General features: G+C 44.8%; 1 long non-coding RNA gene across 3 annotated transcripts; it reads left to right on the top strand.

The window, feature by feature from the left end:
- The first annotated feature begins 2,010 nt into the window (after window positions 1-2,010).
- LOC131403071 (uncharacterized) lies at window positions 2,011-10,387 on the top strand. 3 transcript variants are annotated; one of them, XR_009219194.1, is made up of 3 exons: window positions 2,011-2,104; window positions 2,605-2,773; window positions 10,291-10,387. It is a non-coding gene; the product is annotated as an uncharacterized LOC131403071 (long non-coding RNA). The 3 variants fall into 3 exon arrangements; XR_009219193.1 differs by lacking the exon at window positions 10,291-10,387 and adding an exon at window positions 9,480-9,532; XR_009219195.1 differs by lacking the exon at window positions 10,291-10,387 and adding an exon at window positions 9,480-9,532 and having other exon boundaries at window positions 2,600-2,773.
- Window positions 10,388-16,950: the final 6,563 nt, after the last annotated feature.

Genomic DNA, 16,950 nt, shown 5'->3' with positions numbered 1-16,950 from the left:
GCTATCAGATCTTTTATATGAATGACAGATAGGAACAGAGTTTTCCCAACACTTTAGTGACAAACATCAAGATAAAAGGAACACATGAAGACGCTTGCTTAAAATCGCCTCCAGGGTCGGCTAATCCTGGTTTGAACTTCAAAACACAATGCCGGGCTGAAGATAATTCATCTTCCATTTCCATCACAGTGAGACCAGGCAGCCACAGCCTCGTGGACGAGGACCACGGAGAATAGAACTCAAGTCTGGGGGCTTCCGGCGTACTTCCAAGATGGGCCTCCTTCTAAGAGGATCCCACGCGGAGGGTAGACCCCAGAGAGGGGCCTGTTAATTTAGAGCAAGGCAGAATCTCTGCTGAAGACAGGGCAGACAGCACATTAAAAATACACACCAAATGTATTTGGTATCATCAACCCCCTTACGTGCAGGTTAGGACTAAAGTTCTATTCATACCAAAGTCACGCTTAATCTTAAAGATACACGCCACCCGCCACCCCTGAGCCTCCTAAGATAATATGTACAACTTAGAGCTCAAGTCATGAAGGACAGTTTTCACTTAGCACAATCTGACTGGTTGGAACTGGCTGCAGAAATCTCAGACACTGCTTTCTCCCAATTTCCCATTACTTTTGAGCCCATTTATCTGACATGTCAAGGGTTATGATGTACGAATCACATATATATATACATTTTTATCCTCCTGTGTCCTCCCTCCTTCTGGTTCTGTTTTTCATAGTAACTATCTCTATGTAACAGTTGATTACAATTTTGGGGAGGATCTTACATACTTATCATAATGACAGTTTTATATATCTCTTACGTCTTTGTACAAAGGAACTTAAACCAGTTAGAGTTTCAAACTGGATAAAAATCCTCTCTGTTACATTTACATGTACAATCACTAAGCATCATAACAAAAATAACAATTATGTCTTAAAAACTTAACTACGTTCCAATAGCACATTGAGTTATCTTGATAAGCACGTATATTATCTCATTTAATCTTAACTCTGCCACGTAGGCATCACTATTCCTATTTAACATATGAGGAAACTGAGCTAAGAGAAGCTAAGTAAGTTGGTTACAGCCAATAAACAGGAGAGCTGCAATTCTCACCCGTTTCCCTCTCAACCCCACAGCTTATGCTCAGCTTACTACAAGGTGCCACCACTCTTTTTTGTGTGTGTGTGTGAGGGAGATCAGCCCTGAGCTAACATCCATGCTAATCCTCCTCTTTTTGCTGAGGAAGACTGGCTCTGAGCTAACATCTATTGCCAATCCTCCTCCTTTTTGTTTTCTTCCCCAAAGCCCGAGTAGATAGTTGTATGTCATAGTTGCACAGCCTTCTAGTTGCTGTATGTGGGACGCGGCCTCAGCATGGCCGGAGAAGCAGTGAGTTGGTGCGCGCCTGGATCCGAACCGGGGCCGCCAGTAGCGGAGCGCGCGCACTTAACCGCTAAGCCACGGGGCCGGCCCAGTGCCGCCTCTCTTAAGTGTCAGTATAGCGATACAACGACCTGAGAACGCGTAATGACCCACTACCAAACTTAACTCTCTGCCCATCACAGATAATAACAACCCCAAATTCTCCCCTCTGGTCTCCCCTTAGTTCATTTGCTCAAGGCCATTTTACCCAGAAACAAACCGAACCACATGTCTGTAGAAGAGACACACAGACAAGAGGAGAAACAAGCCGCATAAACAGCCAGCCAAGGGACAAGGACTGGAATGATTCCTCACGGCAGAAAAGGATCCAGAGGTCACGTGGGCCCACAAGCAGGGATAAAGTAGCCAAGGGGTCCTGGTAGAGGAGCACGAAGCAGCAGTGGGACAGCCTGTCCCCGAGGTGAGGAAGGGCCGTGCTACTTCATGCTGGGCCTTGCATCAACGAGAAAACACAACTGCTTGTTGTGTTTGTACTTGTGATGCAGACAGACCCTAATGAAGTAAATTGTTTACTGATTTTTTTTATTGTTTTTGTGTCAATAGATTGTCCGAGGATTGAAAAGTAAGCAGCATTGTTTGTTGGAGAGCCCTACAGGAAGTGGGAAAAGCTTAGTCTTACTTTGTGCTGCTTTAGCGTGGCGACAGGCTCTTCTTCGTGGTGAGTATTTGGTTGATATATTCAGCTTGATTATTGGGACTTGAAAAAAATATAATAAAGTACTTTTTATCCAGAATGATTCATTTAAGGAAATAGCAGTAACTAGGAATATACTTTTGGTCTTTCTTTTAATCCTCCCTGCTTGATATTTTAATGAATCTCAATATAAACGAATACTCAAGTGGTTATGCCTTTATTACATTATTAATCTTTGACTATTATCTTTTTGTAAGTTATGTAAATTGATGATAATTTCTCTATAAATGTCTCTGACAGCATAAGTGTTTCTCTCCTGTCCTAATTTGATGCTACAGATAGGGTGACCAACTTGTCCAGATTTGCCAGGTACTTTCCCAGGGTTAGCCCTGAAAATCTTACAGCCTGGGGGACCTCCCAATCCTGGGCAAATTCGAGTGGTTGCTCACTCTAGCTGCAGAGGATGATGAATGTTTGTTTAATTAGAAATATTATGAATAGAGGTTCTTTCACTTTGAGGGAAGCCAGCAGATGAAAGCTTAAGCGAAAAAGCTGAAGTGCCGTTGTCACGTCGTTGTACGTGCCGCTCAAAGAGTGTGACAAACGATGGCGAGGACCGAGGAGCTTCACGTCATTTCAACAGTCCAAGTACACCACCTTCTGAAAGAAATGGCACTTCATCAACTTGTCAAGGTAGGTTATATTTTTGCCTGGGTCTGTTGGTATGTGTAATAGGAACCTTCATTACTGTTGTTATGAGACCTAATTTGATAAATTTGATGAGCATAATTCATTAGGTACCTCCATCTAATTTCTCTGGAATTATTTTTTAGATAACACAAGAGTGGTCAGAAATCCTTGGACTACTTTATTCTTGGCTTGGCTTTTAATTGATTTGGACATTTTGCTAGCTTAAATCATTTTTTGAAGCAGGCAAGGCAAAATAAATGATATTCAGAAATTGATGTTATTTGTAGGCAGGATTGTTAATTATAAGTTAGAATTTTAGAAAACATTGATTTGTATTGTAAGACAAAATCTAGTTAGCCTCATTCATTCTTGATAAGTTTGCATGAACTTCTGAAGCCAGTATCCTGCATGAGGATGAGATATGTTTTAGGTATGATCCTTGAATAGTTCTAATTAGATTTATTTAAGTGAAATATATTAAGAATAACATAAGACTCTTAATTTTTAAAAAATATTTCTCTGGCTTTGACTATATGGAAAAGATTGGTCGTTATTTGCCTAAGCCAGAAACCTAGGAGACATCCTGTACACGTTGCTCTACCTTATTTCTCCGTGCAAATCTCTATCTCCATTGACAACTCCCTGGTCCAAACTACCATCTCTTGTTTAGAGCATGCAATAACTTCTTTTCCTGCTTTCACTCATGCCGTTCTTTAACTAATCACTGGCAGGGAGAAAAGAGGTGGCCATGACTGACTTAAGTCTCAACGTATCCACTTCCTAAAATCAAGAATGGAGTCGTCTTCCTCTAAAGCACATGACTATGTGTGGAGGAGGGTGGCTGCTGGAACCCAAGTGTGATTCTGTTAGGAGTGAGGAAGAGGAGATGGAATAGTTACTGGAGACGTGACCAATAGTGTTGTCTACACTGTTTTGGCCCTTTTGACTTTCTTTCCATTCCTTCAAAGGGTCATGCTTTCTTCTGCCTCAGAGCCTTTGCTTGTGTTAGTGTCTCTTCTGAGGAAAGTTACATCTTCAACTTGTTATCCTCCTCTTCCATTAGGTATCGCTTAAATTTCACTTCCTTGAGGGAGCCATGCTGACCTTTCTGTTAGATCAGATTTGGTTTCCCTGTTATTTTGTGTCATCTCACTGTGTTTGTCTCCTTCACAGCACTTGTTTGTGAAGTTTTTATTATCCATGTGTCTGTGTGCATCTTTTATTGATCTCTGCTTCCCCTAGCAGACTGTGTTCTCCATGAGGTCAGGAGCCATGTCAGTTTGCTTACCATTGTAACCCTGGAACCTAGCAGAGTGCTTGGCGTATAGTAGGTGCTAGATAACTATTTGTTGTGTGAATGAATGGAGTTGATTTTGAGCTAATTATAGAAACTCTGGTTTATAATATTTATATACAACCTGTATTTTTTTTAGAAAAGCTTTATTGAAACATACTTGACAAAACAAACTGCATTTATTTAAATGGTACGCTTTGGGGTCCTCGCGTCAGGGCCTGCGCAGGGCCCTCCTGGCGAATCGAGGCGCGCGCTGCCTCGCCGCCCCCTCGCGCGGGGAGGGGCGGGGCCGGGGGTGAGCGCGCCTGCGCGCAGGGTGCCTTGCCCCAAGTTCACGTGTCTCGAGGGTGAGAGTGCGGGTCTCTGCAATGGCGGCGCTAGATTGGAGCGTGGGCTGCGGCGGCCGGAGTCATGGCAGCACAGGCATTTAGAGAGTCTCTTCCCCTCTTTGACCGAGTTTTGGTTGAAAGGAGTGCAACCGAAACTGTAACCAAAGGAGGCATTATGCTTCCAGAAAAATCTCAAGGAAAAGCATTGCAAGCAACAGCAGTAGCTGTTGGATCGGGCTCTAAAGGAAAGAGTGGAGAGATTCAACCAGTTAGTGTGAAAGTGGGAGATAAAGTTCTCCTAGAGTAGGGAGGCACCAAAGTAGCTCTAGAGGACGAGGATTATTTCTTATTTAGAGATGGTGACATTCTTGGAAAGTATGTAGACTGAAATGAATCACTATTGAAATGGCATCACGTGAAGCTGCCCATTCCACTGAAGTACTGAAATCTTTCATCATGTAAATAATTTCCATGTCTCTCTTTTATAATAAACTAATGATATCCAAACTAATGACATCCCGTGTCTCTAAAATTTAGTTTCACTGTACTGATATAAACATTTCCAAATAAAAATATATAAATGAAAAAATATAAAATAAAATAAATGGTACGCTTTGATAAGTTATGGCCTCCACCATAGGGTGTACCTCCATGAAACTCGCAGTCAGCGTCAAGATAGTGAACATATCCACTACCTTCAAAAGTTTTCTCATGCAGCTTTGTTATCCCTCCTTCCCACCCTTCTGTGACTTTCTCTCCCCAAACAACCACTGATTTGCTTTCTATCACTATAGATTAGTTTGCATTTTCTAGAGTTTGTATAAATGGAATCAGACAATTTGTACACCAATTTTGTCTAGCTTCTGTCACTTAACATAATTCTTTTGAAATTCATCCATGTTGTGTGTGTCAACAGTTTGTTCCTTTGTGTTGCTGAGTAAGGTTCTGTTCTATGGATATACTACAAATTGTTTATCCAGTCACGTGTTGATGTATATGTGAGTTGTTTCTAGTTTGGGGCTATTACAAGTAAGCTGCTATGAACATTTGTATGTAAGTCTTTGTTATGGACATGTGCTTTCCTTTTTATGGGCAAATACATAAGAGTAGAATGAGTGGATCACTTATGTTTAACTCTTTAAGAAACTTCCAAACTGTTACCCAAAGTGTTTATACATTATACCACTTTACATTCCCACCAGCAGTGTCGGAGAGTTCCCATTTCTCTACATCTTTGCTTACACTTGGTATGGTCAGTCTTGTCTGCCATTCTAATAGGCATGTAGTGTGGTATCTCATTGTGGTTTTAATTTGCATTTCCCTGATGACTTATGATGTTGAGCGTCTTTTCATGTGCTTATGAGCCATCTGTATATCTCCTCTGATAAAATATCTTTCTGAAACTTTTGCCTGTTTTTTTTTTCTTATTGTTAAGTTTTGAGAGTTCTTTATATATTTTGAATACAAGTATTTTTCTATCAAATATAGTTTTAGGTTTTACTGTTAGGTCTAAAATCCATTTCGAGTTATTTTTGGTATATGGTGTGAGGTATGGATCCAAGTTCATTTATTTTGCCTATGGATATCTCATTGTTCAGCACCATTTATTGAAAAGGCTATCCTTTATCCACTGCATTGCCTTTGTTCCTTGGTAAAAAATCCGTTGTCAATATATACACAACTTGCATTTTAGCATCATTGTGAGTTTGGGCTGTTTAGAATAGTCTCTTGAAGCATCAGATGCGATAAATCAGGGTTGGATTCTTTCTATTTTTAAGCAAATTCTTTAGTAAGATATAAGCTAAATACAGAAAAGCATACAAATCCTAAGTGTATAGCTTGATGAATTTTCACAAAGTAAACACACTCGTGTATCTACCACCTAGATAAAAATAGGACATTACCAACACCCTACAGCCCCTTCTTATGCTCTTTTCTAGTCACTATCCTTTCTCTCCACAGGTATTGGCTATCCTCCCTTCTGTCACCATTGATGAGTTTTGCCTCTTTATAGAAATGGAGTGATATCTGTACTCTTGAGTCTGCGTACTTTTGCTTAACATTGTATTTTGGGGATTCATTTGTGTTGTTGCATATAGTAGTAGTTCTTGTTGTGGTATATTATTTACTTCTATGAACATATCACAGTTTATTAATCTGTTCTGCAGTTATTAGACATTTGGATGGTTTCTACATTAGGCTTTTAATGCTTTTATGAACATTCTTGTTCATTCTTTTGCAAATAGGTAAGTATTTTCTGTTGGATATATACCTAGGAATGGCATTGCTGGTCATAGTGTATGGATATGTTCAGCTATAGTAGAGACTGCCAACAGTTTCCAAAGTGGTTGAACCAGTTTATGCAACCCCTTCCCTACATCCAGTAGTATATGGGAATTACGTTGTTCAGCATTCTTGTTAACACTTGCTATGTCCAGTCTTCTAAAATTTTAGCCATTCTGGTGCGTGGATGGTGTTCTCGTGAGTTTGAATTGGTATTTCTCTGGTGACTAATGAGGTTGAGCATCTTTTTATATGTTTATTGGTCATTTGAATATTCCTTTTAGTGAATTGCCTATTTAGATTGCCCATATTTCTATTGGGTTGTTTCTTACTGATTTCTATGAGTTTCTTTTTTTTTTTTAAATATCTTCTGGATACGTCTTGTTTCTTTATAACTTTGTATTTTAAAGACTTAACCCCTCCAATAAGCTTCCTGTAAATGTCCCTGCTATAGAGAAGAGGAAGATAGCCTTTTGGTCTATGCAAATAATATGATTTTTTTTTTAATGAATTGGGGTAAATCTCATTTGGCACATGGCAGTTCAGTTTTTCTAAAACTAAATTATTGTTTTTGGTAGACGTTCCCTGGCCTTTAATGGGCCCATGCAAATTTGCCCCTTGATTTATTTGGGACAGGGTTTCTCAAAAGTGGCACTATTAAAATTTGAATGGGATAATTCTTTGTTGTGGCAGCTGTCCTGTGCACTGTGGGATGCTTAGCAGCATCTCCCAGGCCTCAACCCACTAGAAGCCAGTAGTACCTACCCCCCACTTTGTGACAACCAAAAATGTTTCCAGACGTTGCTGAATGTCCCTGGGGTGGGAGGTGGGGGTGTTAAAATTGCCCCGGTCGAGAAACACTGATCTAGATTTGTTTTGTGGGTATTTTACCAGTTTACCAGGAAATTACAGAGCTCAAAATTACGTGTGATTTCTAAAATACATATGGAAATACAAAGGACTAAGAATAGCCAAGATATTTTTTAAGCAGCAGGTCAAGGTGAGAAGACTTGATCTATGAGATATCCTGATTTATTATATATAAAGCTATAGTAACTAAAGCACTTTGGTATTAGCACAGTGTTAGACCAGTGGAAAACAGTAGAGAACCCAAATCCAGTTCCACGTGTATCCAGAAACTTGATTTCTTTTAATAGAAGTGCTCTTACAGAGCAGAGAGCAAAGGAGGGGCGTTTCTTTAAGTGGTCCTGGGACTATTAGATATCAGTATGGAAAAAATTCAAATTGGAACCCTACTTTACTCCGTACACAAAAATGCATTCCAGGTAGATTAAAGACCTAGGCGTGAAAGGCAAAACTATTAAGATGTTAGAATGTAGTGGTTTTCAAACGATGTTCTTAAGAGTCTTAGAAAAAACATGGCTTGTAGTGGGAAGGGGACAGTGGATCAGGGAAGTTCTAGGTCTTGCGTGCTCTTTTGGAAATTTTAAACGCTATTTCTTAAAAAACTGTAGTCCTCCTCAGAAAAGGCTTGAAAACCCATGCTGTGTGGCATAGATAGCCTTCTGTGTTTGTGCAGACTCAAACTTGTTTTTTTTTTTTGAAAATAGTATTGGACTTGCTTATAGGGCTTTCTCCCCTAGTAGTCTGTAAATCCTTCAAGGCCAGGGACTGGTTTTTTTTCATTGTTTTTCCATGGGGTCTGGAATTGTATGGGCTCAATAAAATAAATACTTGTTAAATGAATTCAAGAACTGGGAGTGGAGGGAATGTATAGAGAAGAGCAGAGAAGAAGGAAGGTACTTTGAAGAACACTCTCATTTACAGAAAGGGAGAAACCAATGTATTGGAACAGTTAAGAACCGTGTTACAGATATTAAAGAAAAAGCAAATGCATTTATTCTGTTGCAAGAATACAGAGTGTTATGTTTGGCTGTATACCTAGAGGTTATGCTTATGGATTTTAGAATCAGACAGCAGGAGTCAGTCATATCTAGGCTCTGCCTCTTACTAGCTAAACAATATTGGGCATGAACTTGACTTCTTTAAAACCTAGTATTCGCACTTATAAAATGGGAATAATATTATTCGGTGATTTAAGACGTCGTTGATGACCTTGAGATAGAGCTTTCCGGATTGTGGGATTAAAAGCTAGATTATAGGAGCTTGATTCTACTATATTGTTAAGCCTAAAGAACATTGAGAAGCTTAGTAGGAAACAAACATTGAGACACTGTAAAGAACGATTTTTATAGAAATGAAATACATTTTCTTGAGAGAATCTTACAGTTATATTTTTTAAGCCACGTTATTGGGAGTGGTCTACAAAAGCATAAAGCTACAATTGGACTTTCCTGTTGAAAGCATATTTCTCAAAATGTTTGCTATATCTTTGTTAAGGTAAACTGAGCGGTAAAGTGCTTTTAAACATGTTGAGCATTTCATGTTTTAAAGTATGTTATGAAATTTTTAGAAATAAATCATACATCTTGATTCCAATATTTTTCTAGAAAAATTTCCTGGAGCAACCCCTGATGGCCTAGCGGTTAAAGTTTGGCACGCTCCGCTTCGGAGTCCCAGGTTCAGTTCCCAGGCGCGAACCACACCACTCGTCTCTCATTGACTATGCTGTGGCAGTGGCTCATGTAGAAGAACTAGAAGGATTTACACGTAGAATATAGAACTATGTAGTGGGGCTTTGGGAAGGGAGAAAGAAGAGAGGCAGATTGGCAACAGATGTTAGCTCAGGGCAAATCTTTCCAAGCAGGGAAAAAAAAAAGAAAAAGAAAAATTGCCTAAGTGTAACTTATTTATACTCATATTTTATGGCTTCTTATATAAGACTCTCCTGAAAAAAAACTATACTGGCTGCAAAGCTATCTGCCAATAAACAGGTGTCCATATGGAGAGATGAAAATGGTGATTTTCAAGTAGAGAAGAATTCAACCCTTATAAACTACACAGTAGGTAAACAGAATTTGTTGGCAGTGAAATATTCCCGTTAGTTCTAGTAGAACAAGGTAGCCAAGCATCAATCAAGATTTCAGTGGTGCTTGTAGAGAGTAGTTGGGTCATGTCACAGACGTAAATTGTAAATTATTGTAACTTCATTTTATATAGTTACTCATTACAAAGGAGTTTATTATTATACTAGATTATTGAGGCTAACATCATTAAAATGAAACTGCATGGTGCTTTCTTATATAAGAGGAATTTGACAGTAAACTATTTACTTAAGGCATATACTGATAGTACAGCTACTTTGTACTTTTAATTCTTCTGTTGTTTTGATCTAATAATGGCATTTTGGGGGGTCGAAATACCTTTTTTTAGAAACCTTGATACAAGCATATGCTGTCTTCAAAATCTTACTTCAAATAAAGCAATAGAGGCAAGTTGGAAGTAAAAGCATGGAATACATAAACAAAATAATAAGGGAATTATGGTGCCAGTTATCAATGGATTGCCCCTGTGTAACAACATCAGAGTGTTGGCCTCTATTGTCTGTTCTGCAATAATGGAGCTGCACCCAGTAGACATTTCTCTTTTGCACCTGGCAGGGGTTAAGCTTTTGTCAGAGAAGGTTTAGGACAAAGGGCCTTCCATCCTAATTCCAGGGTGCTTCCATTCTTTTCTTTTTCTTTCTCCTGCAGTACAACCAGCAGTGGCACAATTCAGGGGTGTCTACATGGACTCACCCACAGTGGGTGATCCACAGTGGATTCAGTGGATCCCCTTGGATGGCTTAATAAGGAGAATGAGTGGCACCGCTGCAAGTGGAATCCCAGTGAATCCAGTAGGCATCCCAGCCTCAGCCTACCTGCCCCTGGGAGGGGGCAGGGCTTTCCTGTTTGCCAGTCTCAGCCTGCTGTTCCCTACCTGCTGAGCTCTGCCCTGACCAGGGACTGGTACTGGCCTTGGGAAACATGACAATCTTCTCCACCATCCCTGTGCTGCAATCATTCCTTCTCCAACAAGACCTGAAGGCAGCCTTGGCGAGGGGGTCCTCTCCCAAATTTGTTTCTTTCTTAACTACTCTACTGTAATTCTGGGCTATTCTCTATAGTTCCCTTTAAAGGTTTATGGTTAATTGTTCATTATATAAACTGTCCCTGCTCAATCTATTGGTTGGTTTCCATGTCCTGATTGAACACTGATTCTTATCATTATATATTATTTTATAGGGTGTTAGTGCTAAGGGGAAAAATGAAAGGGGAACAAGTTGTATAGGGAGTGTCAGGACAAGAGGATAGTTTATATTTTAAATGACATGGTCAATACAGCCTCACCAAGATGACATTTGAACACAGAATTAAAGATAGTGAAGAAGATGAGGCATGAAATCATCATGTGGAAGAGGATTCCAAGTGGAAGGAACATAGAGTACAAGTCTACAGGTGGGAGAGTGCCTGACATGTACCAGGAGCATAATGGAGGGCAGAGGGACTGGAGCAAATGGTACAGGGGATGACTGGCCAAAGATGATGTCAGAGAGAGTGTGGGACCAACTGTATTGGGCTTGAGGTCCATCATAAGGACTTGAACTTTCCCCCTGAGAGAAATGGAGAGCCTCTTGAGAGATTTCACAATGTCAGGGTGTGACATCTGGTTTTAAAGGGTCACTCCAGTTGGTGCATTGAGGATAGATTGCGGGTCAAATATAGAGGCAGAGAAACCAGTTAGAAGGATACAGCGATAATCCAGGCCAGAACAATGGACGGTGGCATGGAGCATGTCCAGCTGTCCTCCCAGCGCTGAGCCTCCGTCACCTGCAGCACAGTGTGGTCCTGGATCTTCTTCAGCTCCTCCTCAAACAATGCTGAATGTTCCCGGGAGCAGGGCAGCAGGAAGGGAACCTGAGGAGGGACTTCCCAGACCCTGCGCCCTGGAGGACCACTGTGACAGCCTGGCAGGGGGCTCTTAACACGCTCCGGGCACCAGGCTAGAGATGCTCAAGCAATTCCTCAGGGAAGTCTCCCAACAGCCCATCAGGAGGCCAAGTTATTTCCTCATTGTACAGATGGGGAAACCGAGGCTGAGAGCCTCACCTGCATCACCAGCTAGAAAGAGGCTGAGCAGGGACTAGGACCCCTGTTTCTCTGACTTTGGATCATTCCAAACCACTGTCCTGCACTGTGGCCTCCTCGGGCTCAGGGGTCCTGGCCTCCCTGGGGCCTGCACCCTTCTGGCCTCCAGCCATCACTGAACTAAAGGGACAGGGCCACTCCGTCTGCCTGGGGCTGGGTATGGTGGCCGGGGAATGGCCAGCTGTGGGCGCTGTGGGCTCTCCCAGTACCAAGGACCAGCCTATCCCCCCGCAGAGTGAGGTCTCTCTGGGCATCAGGACCAAAAGTTCTCAGAACTTTAGGGAAAAGAGGTCCCTCTCTCAGCATGGGGGAGCCCTTCTCAGGCAGGCCCAAGGGGTCTAAGAGGCATTGGGTTCAAATCCCGGCTCTGCCACTCTGCAGGGCACAGAGGGGGCAAGTCTCTTTGAGCCTCAGTTTCCTCATCAGTGAAATGAAGACAATAATTGCTCCTCCCCCAAGGAGTTGTGGGGAGGATTCAAGGAGATAGCTCAAGAGGAGAACAGAGGCCCTGGTAAGTGCTCATCACCATGAGCTGTTCCTGCTGATGTCACCCCACTCAGAGCCCCCTGGGGCCCTTCGCCTCTGCCCACTCTGATCTCCCACCAGGCATGCCCTACTCGCTCCGACTCCGCTGTTCCTCTGGAATGCCTTTCTCCAGCCCATCTCGTCCCATGGCAGTCAGCCAGCCAGGTGGGGATCCAGGACCCAGCCCCATCTCTCCTCTCTTGATTCCTCTTCATTAGAGCTAGCAGCTGTTGAGCTCTGAGAAGGTGCAGGGCACTCCAGGTGCAGCCTCAGCGAACTTGTCTGACACCACCATGAAAGGTTGGCTGCCACCCCACTTCACAGGGGAGGAAACCAAGGCTCCAATGGCCGTGCCTCTCCGAGGTCACCAGGGCTCTCTCCCTCATCCCCACTGAGCAGGGCCCCTCCATCGCAGAGGCTGAATGTGCTGGATATGTGGGCTGGGGCTGGCACAGTGCCTGAGGCAGCCATCACTCCTGGAAAACACTGAGGTGTGCTTTGGGCACGATGACCTTCTCCAAAGCCTCTAGCCCCGTGCTCTGACCTTCTGGCACCTTCTATGACACCTCCACTCTGTCTTGTAAGAGTCACTTCTGCTCACACAAGCTCAAGTGGGTCCTGCTGTTGCAACTGAGAACTCCCCCTGGAGGGAGCATGTTCAAGGAGGTCCCTGTGACTCACTGCACTGACCTAGATGTACTTTCCTGACTGAGGATGGGGCTCTCTGCTTGGAGGGAGAGGGAGCAGGCAGGAGTGTCCAGACCCTCATCATCATCTGTCCTGGATGGCAGGCCAGGCTGCTCAGCTCAGGTGAGTTAGGGAGCAGGAGGGGCATGGGCAAGGCCAAAGCGGGGTCAGGTGTGTTCGGGGCGGGGCCAGGGGTGAGGGGAGTGGGAGGGACAGAAGCAACAGGAGCGAGGCCTTCCAGCTGGGCAGGTCACCCCAGGTACCTTCATCCCCTGCATCCTAGCTGCTCCTCCTTCTCCCTCCCTCCCTCAGGTCTCTGCTTCAGGGTCTCTGGACTCCCTGTTCCCAAACAAGATCACAGGGTAGAAGGAGACCTTGAGTGTCAGAGACTGTGACCAACACCTTAACATCACGTTTACATTATGAGCCAGAATCTCCGCCTCTAGGGATCGGTCCTAAAGAAGTAGAGATTTATGGATGCAGGTGTTCCTTTCAGCACGATGAAATCAGAAATGATCCGTGTTGCCCAGCAGAGGCTCTTAGGCAATTCTGAGGCCGACGCAGAGGAGGAAGAGGATTGACTGGCCAGGGTCCAGCCCTGGGGAAATCAGGTTCCAGAAGAGCACACTCCCTGCAGTCCTTCCCACACGATAGCCGCAAGTGCACACCCACACACACTTGCACATAGACATACCCATGTGCATACAGATGCACACAGCTGAATGGGCACATGCACACACGTGCACACACACGTGCATACAAAGGCAAAGGACTGAAACGGTGAACACTGCCTGTTAAGGGCACTCCTCAGTTTCCACTTAATTCTTAATACCCTTAGAATTCATTCTTTTACAGTAATTAACGTACATTGTCTTTGTAATAAAAACCTTTAAAAGAAAAACTAAATAATGTACTTCAGTCCAAAGATGAGTGATAAATGGATAACATTAACATGTGATTTTAATCTTGTTAGAATTATAAGAGGAATAGAGGCACATTCTATCAAGTTGAAACATCACGCAGGCCTCTAAAGGAGAAGAGAAGCGAGTGACAATTCCCATCCCCAGAGGTGAACCCCATGGATGATTTGGTACGTATCTCTCTGGCTCTGTCTCTCTCTTTCTCTGTCTGTCTCTGTCTCTCTCTCACACACAGATTCATGTTCCTAGATGCATGTCTCCCGGCTGATATCACATATTAGTGGTCTTACAGATGGGACGGATGGATCCCATCGCCTCGCCATGGACAGTAGAGTTCCTTCCAATTGCTTGCTATTGCAACCAGTGCTGTGATGAATAGTCTGGAAAATACATCTTTGAAAAGTTGGGCAGGAATTTCTGTGGGATGAAGTCCCGGGATCAGTACCGCCAGCACAGGCGTGCCCCTGGGGACTGCGATGGGTCCTTCAGGTTGGTCTCCAGAGAGGAGTGTCCTTTCACACTTGTCTCTAGGGGTCTACTGGGGCCTCTGCTTCCTCACATTGTCACCAGGTCTTGTCGTCACCACACTGGAATCCAGCCCGTCTGATGGGGCCCAGTGCCCTCTCCACAGTGTCTCCATGTGCGCGTCTCCTCCTCGGGGAGCTCGCGCATCTCTGACACACGCTGCCCCTGTGTATCACCTCTCGTTGGCGTTGAATGTGTTTGCTCTTTATCTCTTTTTAAAACTCTGACTTTCGAGTGTTTTTTTGGACCACAAGGATGCGTAACCTTTCCCTGGCCTTGTGTCATGAGGAATACATTCCGGTTTGTGGTTTGTCTTTCCAGCTTTCTACCCTTTCTTGTTTTTGTTTAGGCCGCAGGAAGAGCAACGCGTTTCCTGTGTGGCTTCTGGCTCTGGTGTCCCACGTAGAACAGCAGTCTGTACCCCAAGATTATGCACATATTTACCAGAAGGGCTTTCTTTGATACATCAAATCTAGACTCCATCTGGGATTTTCCTATCAAATTAGAGAAATTCTATTTCAAATAAAAACAGAAAAGGAAAACCTATCAGGCCGTGCGAAAAGAAATGGGCAGACACACATGGCCACCTACGGCATGATTTCACTTATAAGAAACATGCAGAACAGATTAAAAAAAAAAACAAAACAGTGACAGAAAACAGATTAGGGGTTGCCAGGGCCTGAGGGAGAAAGTGGGAGTGAGTGCTTTTAGAACAGGGTGTTCTTTTGGAGAATGAAATATTCTAAACCCATACAGTGGTGATGGCTGCACAGCATTGTGAATGTACTTAATGCTCATGAAGTGTACAATTTAAAATGAAAAACATTAAACTGTTAAAAGATGAAAGTGAAATTTATTTTAAATAATCAAGATATAAACAATAAAAAAAAATCAATGAAAGAAACCAAGAAATAGAGAAACACAATTAGGAGGATGGGGAAGGATATTTGTGGTAAGGGAGTAGGTGGAACAGGTGGGACTGGAGGTGCTAATGAGGGAGGTTCCCAAGCCAGCTCTCCCAGGCCGCAGAGATTGGCCTCAGCTGCCTCCCTGTGTCCTGCAGGTGCCTGTGCAAGGGATGGCTCTCCCTGCACAGAGGCTGGGGACTCAGCTGCCTCTCGTTCTCCTCCCTGAGCCTGTGCAGGGCTTGGCTCTTCCTGCACAGAGGCTGGGCCCTCAGCTGCCTCCTGTTCTCCTGCTGGAGGCTGTGCAGGGGATGGCTCTCCCTGCACAGAGGCTGGGCCCTCAGCTGCCTCCTGGTCTCCTGCCAGAGACAGTGCAGGGGATGGCTCTCCCTGCACAGAGGCTGGGCCCTCAGCTGCCTCCTGTTCTCCTGCAGGAGCCTGTGCAGGGGATGGCTCTCCCTGCACAGAAGCTGGGGCCTCAGCTGCCTCCCTGTCTCCTGCCAGAGACAGTGCAGGGGATGGCTCTCCCTGCACGGAGGTTGGGGCCTCAGCTGCCTCCTGTTCTCCTGCAGGAGACTGTGCAAGGGATGGCTCTCCCTGCACGGAGGTTGGGGCCTCAGCTGCCTCCTGTTCTCCTACAGGAGCCTGTGCAGGGGATGGCTCTCCCTGCACAGAGGCTGGGGCCTCAGCTGCCTCCTGTTCTCCTGCAGGAGCCTGTGCAGGGGATGGCTCTCCCTGTACGGAGGCTGAGGCCTCAGCTGCCTCTTGGAGTCCTGCAGGAGTCTGTGCAGGAGATGTCTGTCCCAGCACGGAGGTAGGGAACTCAGCTGCCTCCTCGTCTCCTGCAAGAGGCTGTGCAGGGGATGGCCCTCCCTGCACAGAGGTTTGGGCCTCTTCTGCCTCCTGGTCTGCTACAGGAGACTGTGCAGGGGATGGCGCTCCCTGCACGGATGCTGGGGCCTCAGCTGCCTCCTGCGCTGCTGCAGGACATGGTGGGTATGATGGTTCTCCCAGGACTGAAGCTGGGTCTTCTGGTGGCTCTGAGGGTTTTATCACTGTCACTGCAGACCGTCTCCCGGTAGCTGCTGGTCCAGGCCTGTGGGACACCGGCGCCTCCATCGGGGAGATGGATGGAATATCCCCTTCCGCCAGCTCCACGCTGATCTTCTTCGTGGAGCTCTGCAAAGACAGTGACTGGCTCCGTCCCAGAGGCATCAGAGCCCTACCCAGCTGTCCTTGCTGCTGCTTCTGCCCTCTGGACCTAATTCTCCCAGATCAGGCACACACCTGTGTCTGCACATTATTCCACCCCTGAGGAAAGACCTACACCTCAGGGGCTTGGGATAAACCTCAGGCAGAAGGGCACCACCCCGCACTCCACATCCCACCCAGCCGGCCTTGACCTGGGCTTTGAACCTGACCGACCCCCCAAGGCTTCTAACACCTCACCGACTGCTCCTGCTCACGGTGGTCTACCCACATGAACCCGCCCTTCCAGGCACACATGGGGAGGGGATGTAGGGCTGCCCAGATGGGACCACAGTGGTAGCCTGGTTTGGAATGGCCTTCCCTGGGCCTCCTGGTGTTACCTTTCCGTCCCTCCGGGTAAACGACCAGAGCCGTCGGCCGTGAGAGGGGCACCAGCATCTGCATCGGTCTTTCTG

This window comes from Diceros bicornis, unplaced genomic scaffold (genome assembly GCF_020826845.1).
Source record: "Diceros bicornis minor isolate mBicDic1 unplaced genomic scaffold, mDicBic1.mat.cur scaffold_54_ctg1, whole genome shotgun sequence".
In the NCBI taxonomy this organism is placed as follows: domain Eukaryota; kingdom Metazoa; phylum Chordata; class Mammalia; order Perissodactyla; family Rhinocerotidae; genus Diceros; species Diceros bicornis.
The sequence above is the reverse complement of the archived record's forward strand: the minus strand, read 5'-3'. Positions and strand labels throughout refer to the sequence as shown.